We start from the raw sequence: 23,631 nt of genomic DNA, 5'->3' as shown, positions 1-23,631 counted from the left end.
GTAGTAGTAAAGCTTTATTTTTATTTATTTGTATGTGTGTGTGTTTATGGTTTCATGAATTAGAATTGAATGTGAGTTTATATGTTCTTTGGAAGGTAAAGGGCAGCTCTTCATTGTTTTCTGTTTATATATTCACAAGTGTGTTGGTATGCCTTGATGAATGTGTTTGTCCCATAGTATAGAAAAGCAGGAAATGGCACTAGAAAAGGTCCATGGGTATTGTACAGATTCTCCCACTGTGCTTTTTGCATAGAGAGAAATTAAAAGTCCTTCCTTCTGAGGTCAGATCAACATGTCATGGTGAAGAATTGCCTAAAATGGTTTCTCCTTCACTCTTGTAATTTTTTCTTAAGCCCAAGAATAGTTTTATTTAGGTTTAATAGAAAAACAGTGAGGCACACAGGCTGTAAATTCTGGAAGTCGTCTAAAGGCTGGAGGTGGAGGAAAGACTAACAGTCCTACCTTGTAAGTTAGGGTCTCAGTTAGTAGTAGTAGGTCTCCAGCAGTGTGTTCAGGCAGCTGCCTAGCTGAAGCTGGGGTGGAGATTCAGAGGAATGAAAATGTGTGCTTGTTGAACAGGCTTCTTATCAGGAAAGGGTTGGGCTTGTAATCTCTTTCGGGGCTACGTGATGTGATGCTCCTTAGAAGATCTGGGAATCTTCAGACCAAGGCAGAGGGGGAACGCTGCTGAGAAAGGGAGTCCATCATATTTTATCAAGCTCAGAGGCTATCCCCAAATGCCAGATTTCAACCTTAATAGCAGGGTCCCTCAGTGAAGTAACTTAAAGAGGAAACAGAATTGCATCAGACCTATGTGAAGTAACAGTATTAAATCTCTGAACAGCCTTGGTCTCTTAAACCCATTGATTTGTTTTCTCCAGTTTGTGTTTTGAGTTTGTGTGGCTTCCCCACTTCCCCAAACCTGCTGGGGTTGGCTTATGATGTGAAATTAAACCTCCTTTTGGTAGATAAGCCCCAGAGCTATTAAGGTTGTACATTTACTAGAGCTAAAGAGAGGGGGTTTCAAGCAGTTCTGAACCTGTGGGTCAAGACCTCTTTAGGGGTCAAGTGAGCTTTTCACAGGGGTCGCAGAGCAGATAGCCTGCATATCATATATTTACCTTATGATTCATAACAGTAGCAAAATTACAGTTATGAAGTAGCGACAAAAAAAATTTGTGGTTGGGGGGGTTATTGCAACAGGAAAAACTATATGACAGAGTTGCTGCATTAGGAAGGCTGAGAACCACTGCCTTGGAAGTTAAGAGTGTTTGCTGTTCTTGCAGAGAACACAAGTTCCATTTCCAACATCCACATGGTGGCTCACAGGCATCGGCCAACTATCTATCGTACTAGTTTCAGGGCAGCTCATGTCTTCTTCCAGCTTCCCTGAGCACTGGTTAAGTCCATGGCAAAACACTCATTTACAGAAAATAGTCCAAAACAAAGTAAGAATTCACATTTCCTGGAAATGGGGAGTGTCAAACTTGGATTTTTCCAGCGTCTTTGAACTAGACTAGTCAGTCAGTCTTAAGTGGAGCTGAGGAGAAGTACACTGGCCCTTCTATCTGGCTACTCCAAGTTTAAGCAGTACATATTAATTCCTTTCTGGAGTTCATAATAAAATTGTATATTTACATTCAACCAGTTCAGCTACCAGCAGATATTAGATTTTTAAAGTCACCATAGGATAAACAAAAACCAATATATTCTAAGTAAATAGCCTCCAGGCTGACCACTGCTCTAAGCATGGCTGGGGCAGTGCCTGGGCAGCCCGAGCCCTTGATGTTCAAGAAGGAACACCTGTACTTCTCATGATGGGAGGTCAGAGGCCATGTACGTGACTTCCTAATTTGGGGGGAGGACACCAAACCCCTTCAGTGGCTGAGGTTTGTATGATGTTGTTATCCATAGAGGTGGTCATTGCCTTTGTGTTTAATGTCATCATCATACCCTGAAAAGTTAGCACTGGTGTCAGATTTAGAAGAGTTTCTTTTCTGTCCCTCTGGTGAAAAGCATGGTTTAAACCAGGACACACTTGGTTTTGTTTCCTTTTGTATTAGTCAGAATATTTTCACTTTTCTGAAGTCTGAAAAAAAAAGCAAAAGTGGGGAATTTTAATTTTTAGGTTACTATCAAAGTTCACAGCAAGTGAAATATTGTTGCTAAGCATTGTTGTTCGGTACAGTCTTCTGTGACTGCAATAATGTTAGTTGATGAAGTCCGAATCATGAAAGGACTTCCCAAAGTTAAAGCAGCTGAGCCTGTTGACACAGGCCAGTGACCCCAGCTACTCAGACGATGACTTACAAGGGTTACAGGGTCAAGCTCTGCCTCGGCTGCTGAGTGAGTTCATGGCATCCAGGGTAACTTAGTGAGACTGTATGTAGCTCTCAGTGAAAGCAGGGCTGGGAATAGACCTCAGTAACAGAGCATTTGAAAAGCATATGTTAAAGGCCCTGGATCCAATCCCTGGTACCTTCTTCCTCCTCCTCTCTTTCCTCTATTCCTTCCACTTTACTGTTTCTCAGTTTTAATAGAATTTTCCACTCTGTCTGTGGATCTTAATGTTTTACCCTATGGATCCTTGTCTATCAGAATCATGTTACTTACATATGCTCTGGCAGACTTTCTGCAAAAAATATTTTGACGTCTCTCCCTTGAGAGTTTATAGTGAGACAAGGTGAAGGTGTAAGTTGCTGGACCAGAAAAAAAAGGAGAGCAGTCATTGATCCCCAGTGAGCTGTGCAGTGCTGACAGGTGTGTAAGGTCACACTTGAGCTGAGGCGGCTCTGTGGTTTAAATCTCCAGCTGAGTTAGCCATACTTTCAATTACCTTTCTAAAGCCACACCACATGTTTCACATGAAGTAACTCAGAATAGAACAGAAGCATAGAAGTACTTTCTGAAAGGAAACCAAACAGTTTGAGAAAAAAAATATGTAGAAATCATAAAAAGAAAAAACAAACAAACAAACAAACAAACAAACATTAACTGGGGAAATTTTAGGTGCAAAAGGATGTTGCATGAGAAGGACAAAGAAACTCCTTTATTTCTGCTGTGGCTGATCAGGAATGATCTCAAAAATGCTGACAGCCACTCTGGGTCACTAGGAAAATGTACAGTCCAATAGATCTACGCCAAGAACAATGGGCTGGGGGAGAAGATAAAAGTGAGAATGTAACAGGAGGCGAAGAACATGTTTATCTTGCTGTTAACAGTTTAAACATCATAAATTCAAGAGGAATATATAATTTAAAAGGATTTTTGACTGGATAGCCTCAAATCCTTGCTGGCATTCTTTGTAATTGGCTGGCTCTTTTGGAAACCTACAGTGGAAAGAGAGGTGTAGAAAGCTTGTCTTTGTGTGAACATTGTTCAGTATTCTCTAATTCCCCCAAATCTGTTAAAAACTGAGATCATTTTTGTTGTTGGTGGTGGTGGTGATGGTAGTAGGCGTTGGCTGGTTTTTGTTGTTTGTTGGTGGTGGTTGGTTGTTTTGGTTTGTTTGTTTGGTTTTTTTTTTTTTTGTCTTCATTGTTTTTGGTTGGTTGGTTTGTTGCTGTTGTTATTGGTGGTGGTGGTTGGTTGGTTGTTTTTTGTCATCGTTGTTGGTTGGTTGGTCTGTGGTTGTAGTTGTTGTTGATTGGTTGGTTAGTTGTTGATGGTGGTAGTGGTTGGCTGGTTTTTGCTCTTGTTGTTAGTGGTGGTAGTTGGTTGGTTTTTCTGTTGTTATGGTTGTTGTTTGTGGTGGCTGGTTGTTTTCTTTGTTGGTGGTGGTTGGTTTTTTTATTTCTGTTTTTTGTTGTTCTTTCAGTCCTTTTTCTCATTTAAAAAATATTAAAGATCATTTTGGCTCCCATTTATCTTTTTTCTTTCTTTTCTTTCTTGTTCATGGGCTACATTGAATTTTCAAGTTTCTGCTGATGCAAAATGATTGATACATTTTTTTTATCTACTCAGAAAAGGAATTGGGGAGTTATTTGTCTGTATTATCTTATAATTTTACAAGTTATTTTCAATTTAGAATTGCTGGGGATTGAACTCTTCACTGTATTCACTAGGCACACGCTGAACCACTTACTATGTCCACAGTTGGATTGTGGGGTTCTTATGTATGTGAACACTGAATTGTTGAGAACATAGGATGATATTTAGAAAGCACCAGCTCTTTGCTGAGGATTTAGTTTAGCATCCAGCTTCCAGGAGAGCTTCTGAGTGCACTGGTCTTTGCTCATTTCATCTGCTTCTTCAACCCTCAGGTGATGACTGAGAGCTGGCATGCACCTGTTCTTTCATGCGAGGTTACCTATCCCCAAGAGTTTGTATTTGTCTTTGGAGACCTGGAGGGGACAGGAGCTGCACAAGGAGAGCAACAGAACCAAGAAATCTGGGCCCAGGGGTCTCTTCTGAGACTGATACTCCAACCAAGGACCATTCATGGACATAACCTAGAATCCCTGCACAGATGTTACCCATGGCAGCTCAATGTCCAAGTGGGTACCCTAGTAAGGGGAACAGGGATTGTCTCTGCCGTGAAATTATTGGCTGGTTCTTTGATCACCTCTTCCTGATAGGAGAGCAACCTTATTAGGTCACAGAGGAAAACAATGCAGCCAGTTTTGATGAGAACTGATAGGCTAGTGTCAAATGGAAGTGGAGGAGGACCTCCCCTATCAGTGGACTTAAGGAGGGGCGTGGGAGGAGAAGAGGGAGGGGGGGATTGTGAGGGAATGAGCGAAGTGGCTACAGATGGGATACAAAGTGAATAAACTGTAATAAAAAATAATTTAATGAAGCGTTATCATAAGCATCCCTTAGGACTACAGCAAGGGACTTTCCCTTCCAGGTTTGTCTCGGCATTATAATTGGTCTGGGAGTAAATACTCCCATTGATACCCAGTGCTTGGACTTGGTAAAGTTACATTTTCTTAGTAAAGTTATGTGTGCTAGATCTGAGAAAATGTGTATATTCTCCACAAATGGTTATTATTTATAAAGAAGCAAGTCTTCAAAATGCAATACAAATATTTTTATAGTCTCCGGCAATGAAGTTTGCTGACATTTGGAATTAAATCATCAGTACTTTGTCTGTGAAGTTTTAGGAGTTTTAAATATAATAAGTTTATTTTTACTCATGAAAAAATAATTATTAGAAATATGAATCATAAGTATAATGGTTATTTCAATAATATTTAAAGAGTTTTGTGGGAGCATTAGGCAATGTAACTTAAAAGAAAATTTAAACTTATATATCTTGGCATGGATCAATGAGTTAGTGACCTTAGGCTGTAGGTTGTTAGCCCTGGTACACCAGATCCCCAGCGTCCCAGACAACTTCGGAAGCTATGGAGTGGAAGATATCAAACACGTGTGCCTGGCTCTTTTTCTCATTGTCACTGTCGTTTTTCATTTTTAACATATTAATTCTAGATTAAGACTATTCTGAAACTGTAACAACCAGAATGATTAAATCTTCATACTTGAACATATAATGTTCCTCTTTTGATGAATTTAAAACCATGAGTAACTGTATTTAGATGATTACTAAAACTGGTATGTGGATCTGACTTGATTTGTACTTACTTCTAGTCTATAGTTAATTAATTAATTTTTACATCCTGAACACAGTTTCTCCTCCTTCCTTTCTTCTCAGTCCTTCCCCCTTTCTTCCTCTCCCTACCACCTTCCACTCTCCTCCTTTCTTTTTAGAAAAGGGCAGCCCTCCCATGGATATCAACCAGCCAAGGCATATCACGTTGCAGTAAGACTAGGCACTTTCCCTCATATTAGGGCCAGATGAGGCAATCCAGCAGGAGGAAACAGTCAAAAAAAAATCAAGCAACAGTGTCAGAGACAGCATGTGCTTTCACTCTTAGGAGTCCCACAAGAAGACCAAGCTACACAATTATAACATATGTGTAGAGGTTCCTAAGTCAATCCCATGCATGCTGCTGGGTTGGTGGTTCAGGCTCTGTGAGGCCTTATAAGCCAGATTAGTTGATTTTGATTATTTCCTTGTGGTATCCTTGACTCCTACAGCTCCTACAATCCTTCCTCCCCCTCTTTCTCAGGATTTCCCAAGCTCTGCCTAATGTTTGGTTGTAGATCTCTGCATCTGTTTCTATCAGTTGCTAGATAAGGCCTCTCTGATGACAACTGGGTTAGGCACCAATCTATGACTATAGCAGAACATCATTAGGAATCATTTAATTGACTTTCCTTTGCCATTTGTGTTTGGTTTTGTCCTAGGTCCTTGTACTATCTTGTGGCTCAGTGCTTTATCTTGCTAGAAAGGTGGTTGGGTGGGATAATGGTGGCTACTTTTTCAAGAAGCTGAAGCTTTGGCTCCTTGTTATAGTTGTCTTTGTTAGGACTTTTATTATTGTGGTAAACACCATGACTAAAAGCAGGTTGGGAGGAAAGGGTTTATTGGCTTACACTTACACATCATAGTCCATCATTGAAGTAAGTCAGTACAGGAACATGAAGGGGTGCTGATTACTGGCTTGCTAATCATGGCTTGCTCAGCCTGCTTTCTTATAGAACCCAGGACCCCAGCCCAGGGATGGTACCACACACAAAGGGCTGGGCCCTCTGCCATCAGTCACTTATTAAGAAAATGCCAAAAAAAAAAAAAAACCCCCCAAAAAAAAAAAAAAAAGAAAATGCCAATTTTATGAAGGCATTTCTCAGTTCCTTCCCTTCAGATAACTCCAGCTTGTGTCAAGTTCATATAAACAAAATGGTATTACCCAGGTTTCATAGGTCCCTTCGTTTGCTGGACCTTATAGATGGTACAATTACCATGCATTTTTGCCATTAGGTCTTAAGTGAATATGGAAAATTGCTACCCAGCAGTGTCATGGCATAGCTAGTAGCTGGAAGCAAGACCCTAAGAACACCAGCTTACTAATTTTCATTAACACAACAATAAAGGAAACATGGTTTATTCAGTTTTGGGCTCCACCTACTATGGCATAATAAAGTTTTATTGTACCAAATGGTGTGTACTAGGTTTTTGCTGCTTTATATTGTATAAATTTTGGTCTGGAGAAATGGCTCAGCTATTAAAGGATAGGCTCACAACCAAAAAATATTTTTTTATCAGTTTTAAATCTGTTATCTAAGTTACAGATAGTTCTGGCCCTAGAGTATTCATGTTTGTGATGATCGTTTTGAAAAGTCAATTAGCATCAGGCTTCATATCTAGAAACAAGAGCAGAACTCTGGAAGTGAATATCAGAACTGAAAAGTATAGAAATAAATTGAAAGCCAACAGTAACAGAATTAATTAAATATAAATCAGGGTTAAGAGAAAGAAGGGGGACAACCCCAAATTCCAAAGCAAGGAAACATTTAAAAATTTCCCATAGAAACATTTGTATGCCATGCCATAGAAGAAAAAGGCTTTATAATGTACATGCCGAAGTCAAGGAAAGGTATTTGCTTATGCTGTTATTTTTTTTTACAGTCAACTCAACACTTGTGATTCTTATATTTAATGTTCATAAAGAAGCTTTAATCAACTCCAAAGTAAAGCTAAGTAAAAAAAAAAAAAAAAAAACCTTATATCTAAAACTTATTAAGTGTGTTTTATTTCCCTCAGAACTGGAAGAGTTACAGTCAGGTTTTCTTTTTTCCCCCTCTGACTATTGCATATGTAGCCACAGGCCAAGTGACAACGTCATTGTTTTTAATTAAAAGGATTAATAAAAATGTAAGAGGATTAAGCCTTTCAGGTTTTGGCTTCTACATTTAATAAAAGAATATTGGTTTGGAGCCAGTGTGCTATACATGCTAATTGATTGATGGGTTATTTGAAGTAATGCAGGAGATTGCCTCAGCTGTGAAGTTTCAGCAGGGTCTGTGGTTCTTAGAAACAGTCTTTCGCTCAGGGATCACAGGTCAATGTTTTAAGACATTTTAAATTGTATTTACTAGAAGTGGAATGTTTGCTATTAGCATCTAGTGAACAGAGGCTAAAGATGTAGCCATCTCACAATACTCTGGAAAATTCTCCACAACAAAGAATTATCTCACCTACAATATCAATTGTTTTAAAGTTGAGACAACTAGGAGAATACATATTTTGGCTTCTAACATCTTTCAATCTTCATTCCCTTCGTTTTCTTTCTGGAGAAGTTTGTGCCACTTGGTGTGGTGATGAGCAAGTGGCTCTGTTTTGTGCTTAATGTGGTATTTTCAGAGCCATTTTTCAAGCTGTGATGTGGCACAGAGTGAAAACACAGTTGAGGTTTACATTGCAGCTGTATGGTTTGGTCATGTCATTCTGTCTTTCATTCATTTACTGTTAGAAAAGATCTAATGTTTCTTTTAGTCCAAACACAGTCAAAACAATCCCAGTATCATCGATTCTACCCAACTCCAGCGTCTCCGGGTCAGACCATGAGCCAAGAGTAACAGGATAATAAGGTTGTAGTTCTGGTTTCCGGTTTCTTACATTTATTCGGGGAGTCAGAGCAGAAAGGATCATGTACCCTCATGAGCATTCCACAAAAGCATGACTGTAGTTCTTGAGTACAAAGAGAGGTCAGCCATTGCTGTCTCAAGGTGTGTTGGGTAAGTACTCTGGAAAAACACAGATGTGATTTGGGTTTTGAAGAAAGAGTGGAACTGTATCACAAAAGGCAGTGTGGGCTTTTCAGACGGAAAGGAAAGCAATGGCCATACGAAGTACACAGGCAATGCTTAGTAATGTTGAATATGTTTAGTATGTTGGAGACATGAAAAGTATTGAAGAAAAATACTCCCTTAGAGGGTTCGGATATACTTACAGTTGGTAGAATGCTTGCTCAGCACTTTGCAGCTAGAAGCAATTCAAGGTCATCCTTAGCTTCATGGCCTAGGACACTGGTCTACATAAGGTCTTTACTCAAAACAATTCTCTTCTTGTATTTCCTTAGACTGTTAACATATTAAAAAATGCTTAAAGCCATGACAAACCAGTTTTGACACTCACTTTGAGTGCAGGCCTCAGGAGCAGCCAGCTTTAGCTACTATCCCAGGTCCCCTTAGCTCTATCACTTCTTTCTTGTTTGCCTAAACCTTTGCTTAATGGACTATTCTATTGTTAATACTGGGACTTACTTTGAGAACTCAAGTACAGCAAATCCAATTTAGGAAAAAAGACTGATATTTCTCTTATGAAATTCCTATTGAAATAATTGTGAATTTTAATAACCCCTTGAAACAAAAGAGTTGTCATTAAAAGTTACTGATTAATTCAAAGTTGATATGAACCAAGAGTAATATCACACAATATATACACTTTTAAAATAGAGAATCTGACAGCAGAAATAGTACTAAAACTTGTGTGATAAATCGACAATGGTCAGAACCTACATGACTACACTCAGATTTCTTTTGTAGCTAAAAATAAGAATCTTCCCTCATTGTGTGCCACAGGAGGAAGAGTCTTCAGAAGGAAATTACTTTTCTGTCGTCTGTAAAGAAGTAGATAAACAGATAAATGTTGTATGAATTTCCCTTTCGTCCCCCTGATGGTCATCAAGAGAAGAGAGTTTATGTAAGACCTGGCTTCGTGTGTTTTACCTTTGGAAATATCCAGATACCATGAGAAATTATATAACACCTATCACAATGGCTTCAGGAGAGTTTAATAAATCTATACTCTATTCCCAGCCAAGCTACTGAATTACTGTGACACCCCATTTCTTGATGTCTGAACTCTTTTTAGAAATAAATCTAAGAATACCTACTATTCCTTGCTCAGGACATATGAAGTAATGTCTTCAAAGTATGTAAGAAGAAAAAGTGTGTGTAGCACACAAGAAAACCTTCTTTGACCATGAACAGCAGTTTTTCCATTTACATGATTAAATTCTGAGTGGTTTGAAACTTGGCAACCTGAGTTTTTCTTTGACCAGAAAGTAAAATTTCCTCATTAACCACTCATTATGCGTTTGTCACAACTTTACTTATCTTGGTAAATACCCTAGAAAAGAGCAGATTTGGCTGGAGCTGAATTGGTGCAGTTTTCCGAATTTGGCTTCAAAATGAAGCCAGCACTATTTTAATCTGAAATGAGCTAAGAGGGTGATGTTAGAAATCACAGCCTGGGTGCATTCTCCCAGAAATCTCTGAAGCTCAGCTATCTCTGAGGGAGAGAAGGGAGTGGCGACTAAATGCATTCAAGGCTACCATTCTCCCCTCTGTTGTGAAAATACACAGCAACAGTAGAACTATAACAAAGATTAATGGATAAGCCATTTTACTCGTGATATATGAGACTTTAGTATTGATTTCCTAAAGATAGTTTTTTATGTAATAGGGACAAACATTTCTTTTGATTACCTATTAGAATTTGCTCTCAAAGTGATTAAAAAAAGAGAGAAAATTACTTCACGCAGAAAAATAAATTACTGAAACACTGCTGAACTCATTCATTCCATTTAGTTTCTGACTCTTTGTGGCAAACTGACCATTTAACAATTGCAAAAAAAAGCTGGAAAAATACCTATCACCCATGTATCTATCTGTGTATGTATGTATCTATCTATCCATCTACCTACCTAGCTACATATCTATCGTTTATCTATGTATCTATCTGTGTATCTATCTTCATTATCATTCACAACTTCTATCATTTATCCATCCCCTGATAATCTCTTCATCTTAAAAAAAAATATTGTTACTGCATTTGCTTTGCAATACTCAGGATAATCCTTTAAAGTGTAACTGCTGAAATAACATGAAAGAAGGAATGTTTCTGGTCTAAATATTAGACAGTTTTTGCCACTGTTGCAGTGATTCCTTGTGGATATTGCCCAGCTCTGTCAGCTACTGTCTGCAATCCTTCACTGGTCATAGGCAAGTTACTGAGCGTATTTTCTGATTCATGAGTTGAGATATGCTTGGCTTAGAAGTGCTAATATGAATTTCCATATAACTAGAACTGGGTGCTAGTCCAGGTAGCAACACCCCAATAAGGCAGATCTCCTCTAAAGGCTCTTTACCCCCCACAGTTCATAGTTCTGCCTACCCTGTTACTTTATCCTTTCTTTTTTCTTTTTTTTTTCCTTGCTCCAAACCATTAACACTTTCAACATTCAGTGTGGGAGTAGAGACACTTGACTGTTTTCCTGCTCCTCATATCTTTGCTGCTGCAGTGGGCATCTTTGATTGTTTTGATATATTATTGGAAATTCCTGTGTGTCATATCCCCCTCCTTCTTACAGTAGAGTCACCCTCCTTTTCTAAGTGCAGAGGACTACTGGGAAATAGTATCCTCTGACCTGTGACTTATAATGGCTCCATCCCGTCAAATAAACAGTAAAGGAAGGACCTTCTGTGTCAAGTCACCGTTCTAATGCCTCATCAAAGTACAGTGTACGGTATTATAGAGCAGACACAAAGAACTCATATCCAAGGTCCAGAGGATGTCCAGGTGGCCTGAGAGCAGTGGAGAAAGAGAGAAGTCCCTTTGATGGCAAACATCATTGCTAATTAAGGGGTTCCCATATTACAGTGCCCTGTGTTTACCCTTGTACCTTCTTGGTTTCCTTCAACAGATTCTCGGGCCACCACTGGCTCATTTCCCTTTGGCCTTTTCTGTTAGTGGCCTCTGGTGCACTTCAACATGGTTCTCAAGTTGTCACTTCAACATGGTTGTCAACATGGTCAAGGTTCCTGTGTTGAGGAGCTGACTATAACTTCATATTAGTTTTGAATGCATGTAAACCAACAGAGGAAAGTAAAAAAATGTCAAGAGACTTGATTTCTTTACTGTAGCTTGGTTACTTCTGGGGATAATCAGTCATGGGTTTTATTTTGGTGAAGTGATTCTTAGAATTTAAAAATTCTCTTATTCAATAAAATCACAGGTAATGGTTTCTGGTTGCCTAACCTACTCCTAGACATTTTACATAAAATATTTCCTGTTATAAAAGCAATATTATCCAGCTGCGCTTTCTGTTTTTGAGACAGAATCAGAATGGCAAAGCTTAAAACTAAAAGAAGTGGAGTTGGGATTAGAATTTAATCTTGTCTCAGGTCTATACACACGCCTTTCAGATTAGATTTACTAAATAGATCATGTTAGAAATACCATGGTGCCGAAATCCTACCATAAATACAAATTGTTTAATGCTTAGTTACAATAGGAACGCACTGGAAAAGCTGTGCTGAAAGAGTGAACGTTATTTGTCTGGCATCTGTCTCTGTGACTGTGGCCATATAGAAATTTAATGGAGTATTAACTTACTGTTGAGGATCTGTGTTTATTCAGTGAAATTTTAACATTTAGATGATAAATCTGAGGATCAGATTCGGGAAATCAAATAAATCATCTCAGTTAGTTGTAAGCTGAATAACTGTATAACTATGGCCCAAATCAAGAGTATTTACATAGCTAACACTATAGCTCAGTGAAAGAGTGCTTGTCTAGAGGCATGAGCCTCTAATTTCAATTTCCAGCAATAAAACTTTATGCTGGTTCAAAAGGGGCCCTCGAACCCTGTCCTGCCCAGTGGTTTCTCCAATGTTCCTACTGTCTTAATTTTTTAAAAAATAACTTCTCTTGGTTCTAGTCTCCTAGATACTACAGATAGTTTGGCTCATTTAAAAAAATTCAGTCTTAAAAATTTTAAGTCCAAAGCCTCCTCCCCAGTCTATTTCTTTATAATCTATCCAAAGGAGAGATTCGAATCTGTCTTCAAATGGTGAAATTCATCCCATTCCACGGTTTTCTGATCTGACATGTCCCTCTCCCTTCTGTGGCTTTTGCAGTGAACATTTAGATGCAGGACGTATCATCAGACCATCATTAGACTTCAGTACTTCTTGGGTGGTGGTGAGCCATTTAGACAGAACATGCATAATGTCTAGTTTTAGCCTTAAAAAAAAACATTTACAGCTACTTGTGCTTAATGTTTAAATGATTAATCCTATGAGTATTGGGAAATGATATTCCATCATTGATTTTAATTTATGTTAAATAATTTTACCTAGATATTTTACAACTTCTACTATTTGGTTCTCCTGAGGAAAACTTCATGTTGGAAAGCAAGAGAAGTGATTATTTTTTATCTCATAATTTAAAAAGTAACAGTTTCATTAACTGTCATTGTTAAAAAGTGACAGATTGTTTTTTTTTATTTTTAAGATTTTTATTGTCTGTTATGTGCATCTTTGTTTGCTGGCATGCAGGTGCTTGGGAACGCCAGAAAATAGCTTCAGATCTCTTGAAGCTGGATTTACAGGCAGTTGTGAGTTGCCCAACATGGGTGCTTGAAACCACACTATTTCTTTAACTGCTGAACCATCTCTCCAGCCTCCAAATTAGTATTTTTAAGTACCATTAAGATCACCTCCCTCTGGGTGGTGCAGCCTTGCCAGGCCACAGAGGAAGACAATGAAGCCAGTCCTGATGAGACCTGATAGACTAGTGTAAGATAAAAAGGGAGGAGAACTCCCCATTAGTGAACAAGGGGAGGGGTATAGGGGGAGAACAGGGAGAGTGAGTGGGATTGGGAGGGGATGAGGAAGGGGGCTGCAAACAGGATACAAAATGAGTAAATTGTAATAAATAATACATAAAAATTTAAAAAGAATTGAGTGATTTTTATATTTAATGTGTTTAAATCCATAGTCAAAACAATTAGAAATTCATCTTCTTTATTTCTGAGGTTTCACTGTGTTGATTTGTGTAGGTTTCATAGCTTGTTCTCTGCAACAATGTGTCTGTGACATGTTAAAGTCAACTATGTTTCACTACACTTAGGGAATTATGGAACTTTACTTCCACCTGGATCTGTTTACTTTTCCTACTTTCAAATATCACAATCCTAACTGTCAAAGAAAGTGTTAAAGTTTTGTTCCAGTCATCAAATATGATCTAGTGCTGTTACCATCACTTTAGCTGTGTGCTAGGGTTTCTTTTTCTTTAATGCCCATGGTGGTTTCTTTTCTTCTTCCCCTGCTGAATTCATCCATGGTACTGTCAGGGTTTTACTGGCACAGTGCAGCACACAGCTTGGACCAGCTGCAGCTTCATGTATACATCTTCTTGCTAGCCTTGCCTCCCATTTATGTGTTGTTTTCATGTCCATGAAGCACAGATCATAAAAGAAAAGCTATATTCCTCACCAAAGTCAGCTTCTCTTTGCTTTCATTTATTTTCACGACACTATAGCTGTCCTGTTCAAACTGTATCTTTTAGAATTACCATTTGCTACAGAACCGTGTTTAACTGGCACTTAGGTCATTAAGTTAGGTTTTCTTCAAAATTGTGGGTGATTTTATTCAATGTTTACTTTTCCCCGGCAAGAATCCAGGTGAACTATTTTGTCTAGTTAAACAACTTGAAATTTTAGTAATGTAAAATTGTGTATAATTATATATTTTTATCAATGTGTCTAGTATATTTTCTACATCATTTTTTTGTCAAAATATTAGGAATTATAATTTCTGTATATACACAATATTCATAGACATATAAATGCAAGCTTATGCCAGGGAAGCATAAACTCAGCTGCAATTGGTAATTTTATGGTGATTGAGTTTGTGATATAAAAAAAGTAGGTTTCTTACATTGTTCCAAGAAATAAAGTTGGTCCCTAACATTAAAATGTCCAAAGTAGACATAGTTCCAAGCAAAATACCATGAGATTCCCCTTCCTCTCTGAGTTGTTCCTGCCTGTGTTTTGGTTAGGAAAGACAGGAGTGGACATGTGACCTTTTCGTTCTCTTATGCTGTCTATTTTACTAAAGAGCAAAATGCACATGGCCAACCTTTGTTATCTAGTTTCCCGACCAAGAACAGTATTGAGCAAGGGAAAGCTTGCTTGCGTTCTCTCAGCTATCACCATTTTGGGGTCATCTTCCTGGTGTTGTATATCCTGCTATTCAGCTAAAATGTCATAGTTTGCTCAATCCTGTTTCTTAGGAATGCTTGTTTTATTAACTCTGTGCACACGTAAACTCAGACTTGACAAGATTTTGTTATGAGAGAGTTCAAGATCACTTTACAACATTTACATCTGAGAAGGTACATATTCAGTATATGTATACACATATGTATATATATTAAACCTTTAGCTCTTTGTAATTATGTCCAGGTCACATAAAAGGGAAAATAAATGTTCTCTTTGTCCTTTAGTTTGAAAAATGTGATCAATTTGTCTCTTATGACTAGTAGTCTACTTTCTTCTAAACACATGACATTCATTCAATGGAATTTTGCAGTTTGATAAACTGAAGCAGGTGCTATTGTTATTGATAAAGACACTCCGAAGGGGCTTCTGATGCTTTTCTGCAAAAATTGGTATTGTTACATTAAAAAACCAAGATTTTGAAATTAGGAAAGAAGAGAGCCGAAATGAAGAGTAAATATTGTTTTGAAGCACAAAGGAATCAGGTAACATGAATTATGAAGCTAAAGTACAGACAGTTACAGCAAGGCTTACAATTCACAAGTACAAAGCCCAGGATAAGGCTACTGAATGAAGGAAAAGATTTATTTTGTAATTTATTGTTGCTAAAGTATTTTATTTATTACATATAATATATATTTTTTAATTTATTCACTTTCTATACTGGTTGAAGCCCTCTCTCTCATCTCCTACTGGTCCAACCCTCCCTCCTTCTTCCTCCCTATCCCTCTCGAATTTCACCTAACAAATTATTAAGATTTTTGTAGGTAAATGTTAATATAAAAATGTGCTAAAATATAGTTTAAGTAATTAAAGATACAATTTTTAAACCAGCACCCACCTACATTAATAATTAAATACTTAGTAGTTCCTTGTGTTTTTCTAGATAATATGATATGTTTGCCTACACTGATTTCTCCAGTGTTAGTTTAGGTCCCAGACAGAGAACAGAGCACAATGTACTATCTACATCCTTTCTTTCCTTCCTTCCTTTCTTCTTTCTTTCTTTCCTTCCGTCTTTCTTTCTTTCTTTCTTTCTTTCTTTCTTTCTTTCTTTCTTTCTGCTTTTAATTAGCAAAAAACACACATAACTGAATATATATAAAGCTTGGCCTATTTTTGTTTAACTTAGAGTAATTAAATCATTTAGGCCTTTTAAGATCACAGATATTGTTAATCCATTTTACAGATGGCTATGGTCACTTTCTCAAGAGCAGTTAAGTTCTGTTTCTCCATTAGAAATGCCTGTCAGTGTTCTTCCATTTTTTTTTTTCAGTTATCTCCCCACAAGTCTCATGGTCCTGATAACCTTGGCACTGGCAACTATGGAAAAAAAATCCAGCCACTTCACATGTCTGTATTTTCACTTCGCACTTTTCTGCAGGGCCTCCCTTTAGCCCCCGTCCTTTTCCTAGTAATTCTTATTGTTGAGAAACTCTTTTCCTAGTAACTCTTATCATCACTTAAACTGTTCTTATTGATATATTTTTGTTTTATGAACTCTATTTTATAATAGTTATATGCCTGATTTGTTGATCTTCATGATTACCCTGAGGCACATGATCACCCTGAGCCTATCTTTGTGTCACAGAACATAATCTAGCTGGGCAACTTTCCATGTTAAATGGGGCAGTGATTGCAAACATATATAATTATAAACTTAATAGTTTTAAAACTGAATGAATATGTATGTTTTCTATAATAAATCTAGGTAGAGTTCAGTATAGTTTTATTATTAGAGCACGATTCGTTATAAGTATATTTACACTGTCAGCAGCTTACAGAGTGAATGAGTTGTGTTTTCGTTTCTTTAGTAGCTTAGATTTCTCCTCTACTGTGTAGCTTTTATCAGGGAATCAAGATGTAAATCTCATTACTTAATCTTCTTCTACAATAATTTCATTTGGGGAAGGTATTTTTACTGATTGATTATTTCATTGAAAGGTTAAAAATAACAGAAAAATAATTATCTCATCTTTAAAGGTTGCTAGGACATCCAAGTTCCCTGTATTATTTATCTGGGTTCCTGAAATAAAAATGAATTGCGCTCCAAAGATTAGCTGCATTATTCATTGACTATACTCAGCATATACAAAATGATTTGCTAGCTCATGCAATTGCTTAAAATCATTATTTTCTTCTATAATCTATTTAGCAACTTTAAAATCTAATGCTCTAAACAAGAAATTTAAGCTACCACAATGAAAATATATTTGTTAAGTTTCTTAGGAGTTATGTCTTTGATAAAGAAGAAAATGCTCATTAATAGCATATACCGTAACATTAGTTTTCTTTATGATTCTAGAAAGCTCCATAGAGTTTGAGTGTGCCAAATTTTAAAAGCTCACCAATTCTTCTCTCTTGGTGATAGTTCAGATTTCATTGTTTTATTTTCCTATTATAGCTTTTCTTAAGAATAGATTAAATTCCTGTAAAGCCTTTTTGAAATGAAACTGCTTATTGCCTTAAAAATTCCATCTTTAAAATACTCATGTCCAAAAGTATTGAGTTGATTATGGATTTGAATTCTGGCTGGGGTTTCTTGGAAATTGTTTCTTCTAGTCTTCGTAAGCCACATTTACTCTTTGGAAAAAGTGAAGCAAATTATTTATTACTCACTCCACTATTTAAAGCTATGGGAAAATGCATATGCCATATAAATAAGGCTGCAAACAGACTGCAAACAAACTTTTTATTTCTGAACTTTTCCATATATTTTATTTGTAATAGTACATTGTCAGTTAGAAATGTTTTATTGCTGTTGAATGGGTCCACCTATGTTGGCTTCTGCCCATCACATTATTAAGGCCAGCTAGCTTCCATTTCTCTTGGGGACTGACACTTTGTGTACCTGTCCATTCATAGTTTAGCTGTTTCAAATAAATATTTGCTTCAGTGTTCATGGATTCAGCTTTCTGGGAATAAGCTGCCTTCTGATATATCTACGTAAAAAAAAAATTTAAATACTTCTTTGGAGGCTCATTTTGTATTTTGAGATGTTCTTTTGTTGACCTCAACAGTTGATTCTGAGCTACATTACAAGGGGAGAGGTTCTAAAGTATATTTTATTAATATCATTTTTATGTATCAAGTTTTGTCATTCTCTTGTTTAGAAAGCATATGTTCCATGTAATTATAATTATCCTGCCTCCTAATCTGACCTTCAGATATCTGCTTATTTATTCCTTATCTGCTCTTTAAAATATTATAGTATCTCTAACCTTATTATAGAAACTTTACATTTCTTTGTTTAAATGCTGTTGGCACATTTACTTAGGTGTCTCATTTCTACCATTCATGTCTTAATTTAAATAATGTATCTCTTTGCTAAGAGGCCACTGCCACGCAAGGAAATTACTATGATGAGGCTTGAGAGCTACAATAATATACACCTGTAGAAATATACAGAGCACTGTGCCAATTTAATAGAATAGTAGTAGTAGGCTCACCCTGGAGCTGTGAGCTCCCCAACCACAAACTCTTGACAAAATTTTTAGGACCACACATGTGTGTCTTCCTATGGGTCAGGCCTTAAATCTAGTCAGAAATCAGCAAGTTGTCCCTATAACATTCATGCTATTATAGCATGCATGGACATATTTTATATTAGCTGATAGGGTTTTATCATATATGTTTCTGATCCCTTAATTACCAAACTGTAATTTACTACCTTCCCTGACATAGTTTTCAGTCTGCTATTTTACTTAGTCTCTTTTTCTTTAAAGGACATTAATGCAATCAGAGCTTATCCCATTCTTACAACTTCATTTAACCTTAACAGTCACACAATATTGTAATCTACAGGATGCATAAACAAGAAATACTGTTGATGGTATGGTTTTGTTCTGTACATTTAGTAATTTAACTATAATAGAGGCAAGGAATTTCATTTCTGTTGGTGTTATGAATGCCTCTTGCTGGAGTGGTCAGAGTAATTTATGATAAAGTAGACTTCAGACAACAGGACATTGCCAGAGACAAAGAGGACATTATTATGATAAAATGCCAAATCATTATAAAACATAAAAATGTATACAGGCTTTTTTTTTAGTGTATACTACATGTCATAAGTCAACGATAGAAAGCACACAGTTTAGAACATTTTCCTAACAATACACAGAGGTTATTCTTTTTAACCATCCCCAGAATATGGATAGACTACACTGGGAGTCATAACACAATTTCATTAAATTTTGAAGCGTTTTCTTTGATTATAAAACAATTAAAGCAGGAATTAATAGCAGAAGGGTAAAATGAAAATAATAAAATATTTGGAAACAGTGGGTGTTGTAGATAACCCACCAATAAGTAATTCGCTGGTCACAAAAGAAATGTCAGAGAGAATTAAGTAATATTTAAACTGAAAGAAAGTATGAAGACCAATAGAGCCAACAAATCTGGACCAAGGAGGTGCCGGTAGAGACTGATGCACCAACCAAGGCCCAAGCATGGAGAGTACCTAGGCCCCCTGCTCAGGTATAGCCCATGGAAGCTCAGTCTCCATGTGGGATCCCTAGTAAGGGGAGCAGGGACTCTCTCTGACTTGGACTCTGCCGAATGCTCCTTGATTTCTTCCTTCTGTTAGGGTGGGCTTTCCAGGTCACAGAAGAAGAAGATGCAGACAGTCCTGATAAGACTTGATGGGCTGGGGTCAGTTGGTAGAGGAGGAGGGCTTCCCTTTCTGAGGACTAGGGGAAGGGGACAGGGGAAGAAGGAGGGACAATGGAACCAGAGGAGACAAGGGAAGGGCTATAATTGAAATGTAAAGTGAATAAATTAAAAAAGAAGGAAGAAAAAAGAAAGTATGCTAAATATAAAAATTTTAACATTTTCAAGTAAATTTGGTATAATTTGTAACAAATGATTATACTGAGAACATTCTAAGGTTAATAATTTGAGAATTTACCTTCAGATGTAGAAAAAAAAAAGAAAATCTAAAGCTACCAAAAGGAATAAAGATCATAAAGATCAGCACAGAAGTAGTTTAAATTTAAAAGATGCAGACAGAAAAAATCAATGGAACTAAAAGCTAGCTCATTGGGCATAAAAATCAATAAAATTCTAGACAGAGAGACCAAGGCAACACACACACACACAATATGGACACCAGAAATGAAAATTGAGGGTGTCATTTCTGATTTCAGAATCATGAAATGGGAATGCTACAAAAGTTCTGGAATAAATATGGAAGCTTTGATAAATGGACCAAGTCCTTGAACATTCACAAACTATTTTATAATCTCATCTAAGAAGAAATAATAATCTAAATAGCCTACACTTATTAACGAAATAAAGTTACCAGTAACATATTTCAAGAAAGAATGATGGGAGAGGACTGGGAATTATGGGATTGAAATATCAAAATAAAGGGAAAGAGACATAGGTAGTAGATGAAGAGGCACCCGAGTGTGGGCAGGAAAGGAGCACATCCCTGACCCTGGTCTGTGCTTGTCTTGGTTGGCTACTGTATAGTTAATGCCAGTTTATATTTCTAATGTGACTCCTTGTACCTTACAAGGTAAGACTAGGCATAGGCTATTTTAAGAAAGCTCAGTCTCCAGAGGGGGGGAAAAAAAAAAAAAGACTGTACTACATGACTCACCCTAGTGAAACAACAGGTTTGTGGCAGACTTTACCAAATTGTGCATGAAGTTTTAGGAGTTGGTGATAAATAGCAAAGACTCTCCTCATGCTGAGTTACACTTTACATTCCATAAGCAGATCTTATATGACATTGGTGGCCAGAACAGGCATCTTGCTGGAATCCAGAGTTTGCACGGTATTGTAAACAATGGTCTGTTTCTTCAGGTCAATTAATTCCTTTTTTTTTTTCTTTTTTTTTTCTTTCTTCTCTGTGCAGCTTTGGCTTTCCTGGACTTTATTAGTAGACCAGGCTGGCCAGAACTCTTAGAGATCCACCTGCCTCTGCCTCCGAGTGTTGGGATTAAAAGCGTGTGCTACCACATCCAGCTAGGTCAGCTGATTGCTGATGATGATCTGTTTTCTCTCTTTTTATTGACATTTTGTTGATCTTTAAAAAGAAACAAACAAGAAATAAAAGCCAATTAAGGGTTGGCTTTTTTCAATTAGGTTTACTAATGCCGTTGTGAAAACACCATGACCAAAAGCAACTTGGTGAGGAAAGGGTGTACTTGGCTTACATGTCCTGGATCACACAGTTCACTGACTAAAGACAAGGCAGGAACTCAAACTGAATAGGAGCTTGGAGGCAGGAGCTGATCAGAAGCCATGGGGAGTTGCTGCTTGCTCTGTAAGCTCAGAACTACTTGCCCAGGGAGGTACCACCCAAAATGGGCTTGGTCCACCAACATCAATCACTAATTAAGAAGTACCCTGTAGGCTTGGCTCCAGACTGATCCTATGGAGGCATTTTCTCAATTGTGACTCTTTCCTCTCAGATGACTTCAGTTTGTGTCAAGTTGACATAAAACTAGACAGTTAATGCCTCATTGATTAACTGTACTTGCTGATCTTTTAGAGACCCAGATTCAATTCACAGCTCTCATATGGTGGATTACAACCACCAGAAATTCCAGATACAGGGGGTCAAAAGCCCTATTTTTCTGTAAGTATTAGGCTTGCCCGTGCTACCATTACAAACATGTAGGCAAAACATTTATACACATAAAATAAATCTAAAACAACAACAACAACAACAACAAATAAAACCCTCAAAAACCTAGTGTCAGAGTATCCCAAAGCTACTTTGTACTTTGTACATAAAATTGCCTCTTGGTATCTTCAGGAAATTGATTTCAGAACTTCTCTGCCCCCAACAGACAACATAAAATTTTTGATCCTAAAGTTCATTACATAAGAAAGCCTTGGCGGGTCCATAAGGCGTCTTTCTTGAGTTGTAACTTAAAGGGAAACTTACCCAAAGTCCAGAGCCCTTGATGTCCTGCAGAGGAAGGAGGAAGCTATCCTCAAATTCCTTGCCGCAGGAATCCACTTAGATGACACCAACCTTGACTTTCAGATGGAGCAATATGTCTACAAAAGGAAGAGTGACGGAATCTACATCATAAATCAGAATAGGACCTGGGAGAAGCTGTTGCTTGCAGCTCAGTCTATTGTTGTAATTGAGAACCCTGCTGATGGCAGCAGCATCTCCTCCAGGAACCCTGGCCAGCGAGCTGTGCTTAAGTTTGCAGCTATCACTGGAGCCACTCCAATTGCTGGCCATTTCACATCTGGGACCTTCACTAACCAGATCCAGGCAACCTTCGGGGAGCCGTGGCTTCTAGTGGTGACTGATCCCAGGGCTGATCACCAGCCCCTCATGGAGGCATCTTATGTCAACCTGCCCACCATTGCTCTGTGCACCACAGATTCCCCTCTGTGCTATGTGGACATTGCCATCCCAAGCAACAAACAAGGGAGCTCACTCAGTGGGTCTGATGGGGATGCTGATGCTGGAAGTACTCTGCCTGCATGGCACTATCTCCCGTGAGCACCCACAGGACGTTACGCCTGGTCTTTACTTCTACAGAGATCCAGAAGCAGATTGAGAAAGAGGAGCAGGCTGCTGCTGAGAAGGCCGTGACCAAGGAGGCATTCCAGAGCAAATGGACTACACCACCTCCTGTGTTCACTGTTGCTCAGCCAGAGGTGACAAACTGGTCTGAGGGTGAGCAGATGCCCTCTATGACCATCCAGAAGTTCCCTACTGAACACTGGAGTGCTCAGCTAGCCATTGGTCAGCAGCTCCCACAGTGCAGGCAGCTGAGTGGGTTGGAGCCACCCTGAATGGTCTTGAGCTCCTCTGCAGACACCTGAACAAAGGAAAAAAAAAAGGTGGGAGGAAAATAAAGTTCCTAAAAGCTGGAAAAAGGAAGGAAGGAAGGAAGGAAGGAAGGAAGGAAGGAAGGAAGGAAGGAAGGAAGGAAGGAAGGAAGGAGAAAGAGAGAGAGAGGAAGGAAGGAAGGAAGGAGAGAGAAAGAGAGAGAGAGGAAGGAAAGAAAGAAAGAAGGGAGGGAGAGAGAGAAGGAGGGAGGGAGGGAAAGGAAAAGAAAAGAAAGAATGAAAGAAAGAAAAGAAGGAAAAAGGAAGAATGAAAGAAAGCCTTGTGTTTGCATGTAACCTAAGGGACTGTTACCTTTCTGTTGTTAGAGTTGCATCTGTTGTTCTTGTTAGGGAAAAATGTCCTTGTACATTCCATACACATGGAACTTTCCTCTCAAACATTTTTCCTAACTAAATTTGTTAAATCCATTTCAAAATAAATATATTTATTTCTTATCAATTGTATAAAATAAGAGGTTAATGGTAGACATAAAATGCCCAGCTTTGGGTAGTGTTCTCATTGTTACACTTTTGCTATGGAAGAATTCATTTGTCATATTTTGTGTGTAGTTCATTCTGAACAGTTAAGGATTATTTCTGAAGTTACATATAGAACCTGATTATTTCTGAAGTTACACATAGAACCTGTGGCACAAATAGTTTTCATATGATTTAAAAGGAAGAGTTTCCTGCTCATTAAACTATTCTCAAAAGCCCTACAATTTCTTTCCAGGTCAAGGAAAATGCGAAATGATCTGGCACTAGATTAGAAAAGTTCTACATTAGTGTACTGAGTTTCTGTAATATTTTAATAGGTGATTTTTTGTATGTGGTTTTGGCCTAGAATAGTTGTGATGTCTTGTATACCACGTATAGGCTACTGTAAGTTTCTTTCAAGATCTAAAGAAGT

The 23,631-nt window shown here is 37.8% G+C and overlaps 1 protein-coding gene and 1 pseudogene across 1 annotated transcript in view; both read left to right on the top strand.

Moving 5' to 3' along the window:
• The window catches only part of LOC110562506 (small ribosomal subunit protein uS2-like), a 43,418-nt pseudogene extending 19,932 nt beyond the window's left edge, over window positions 1–23,486 (top strand).
• The window catches only part of Tll1 (tolloid like 1), a 207,313-nt gene that overhangs the window by 32,260 nt on the left and 151,422 nt on the right, over window positions 1–23,631 (top strand). The window lies entirely within an intron of this gene.

This window comes from Meriones unguiculatus, chromosome 4, assembly GCF_030254825.1.
Source record: "Meriones unguiculatus strain TT.TT164.6M chromosome 4, Bangor_MerUng_6.1, whole genome shotgun sequence".
Lineage (NCBI taxonomy): Eukaryota > Metazoa > Chordata > Mammalia > Rodentia > Muridae > Meriones > Meriones unguiculatus.
Note: the sequence above shows the minus strand (reverse complement) of the source record. Positions and strands in the feature narration are given on the sequence as shown.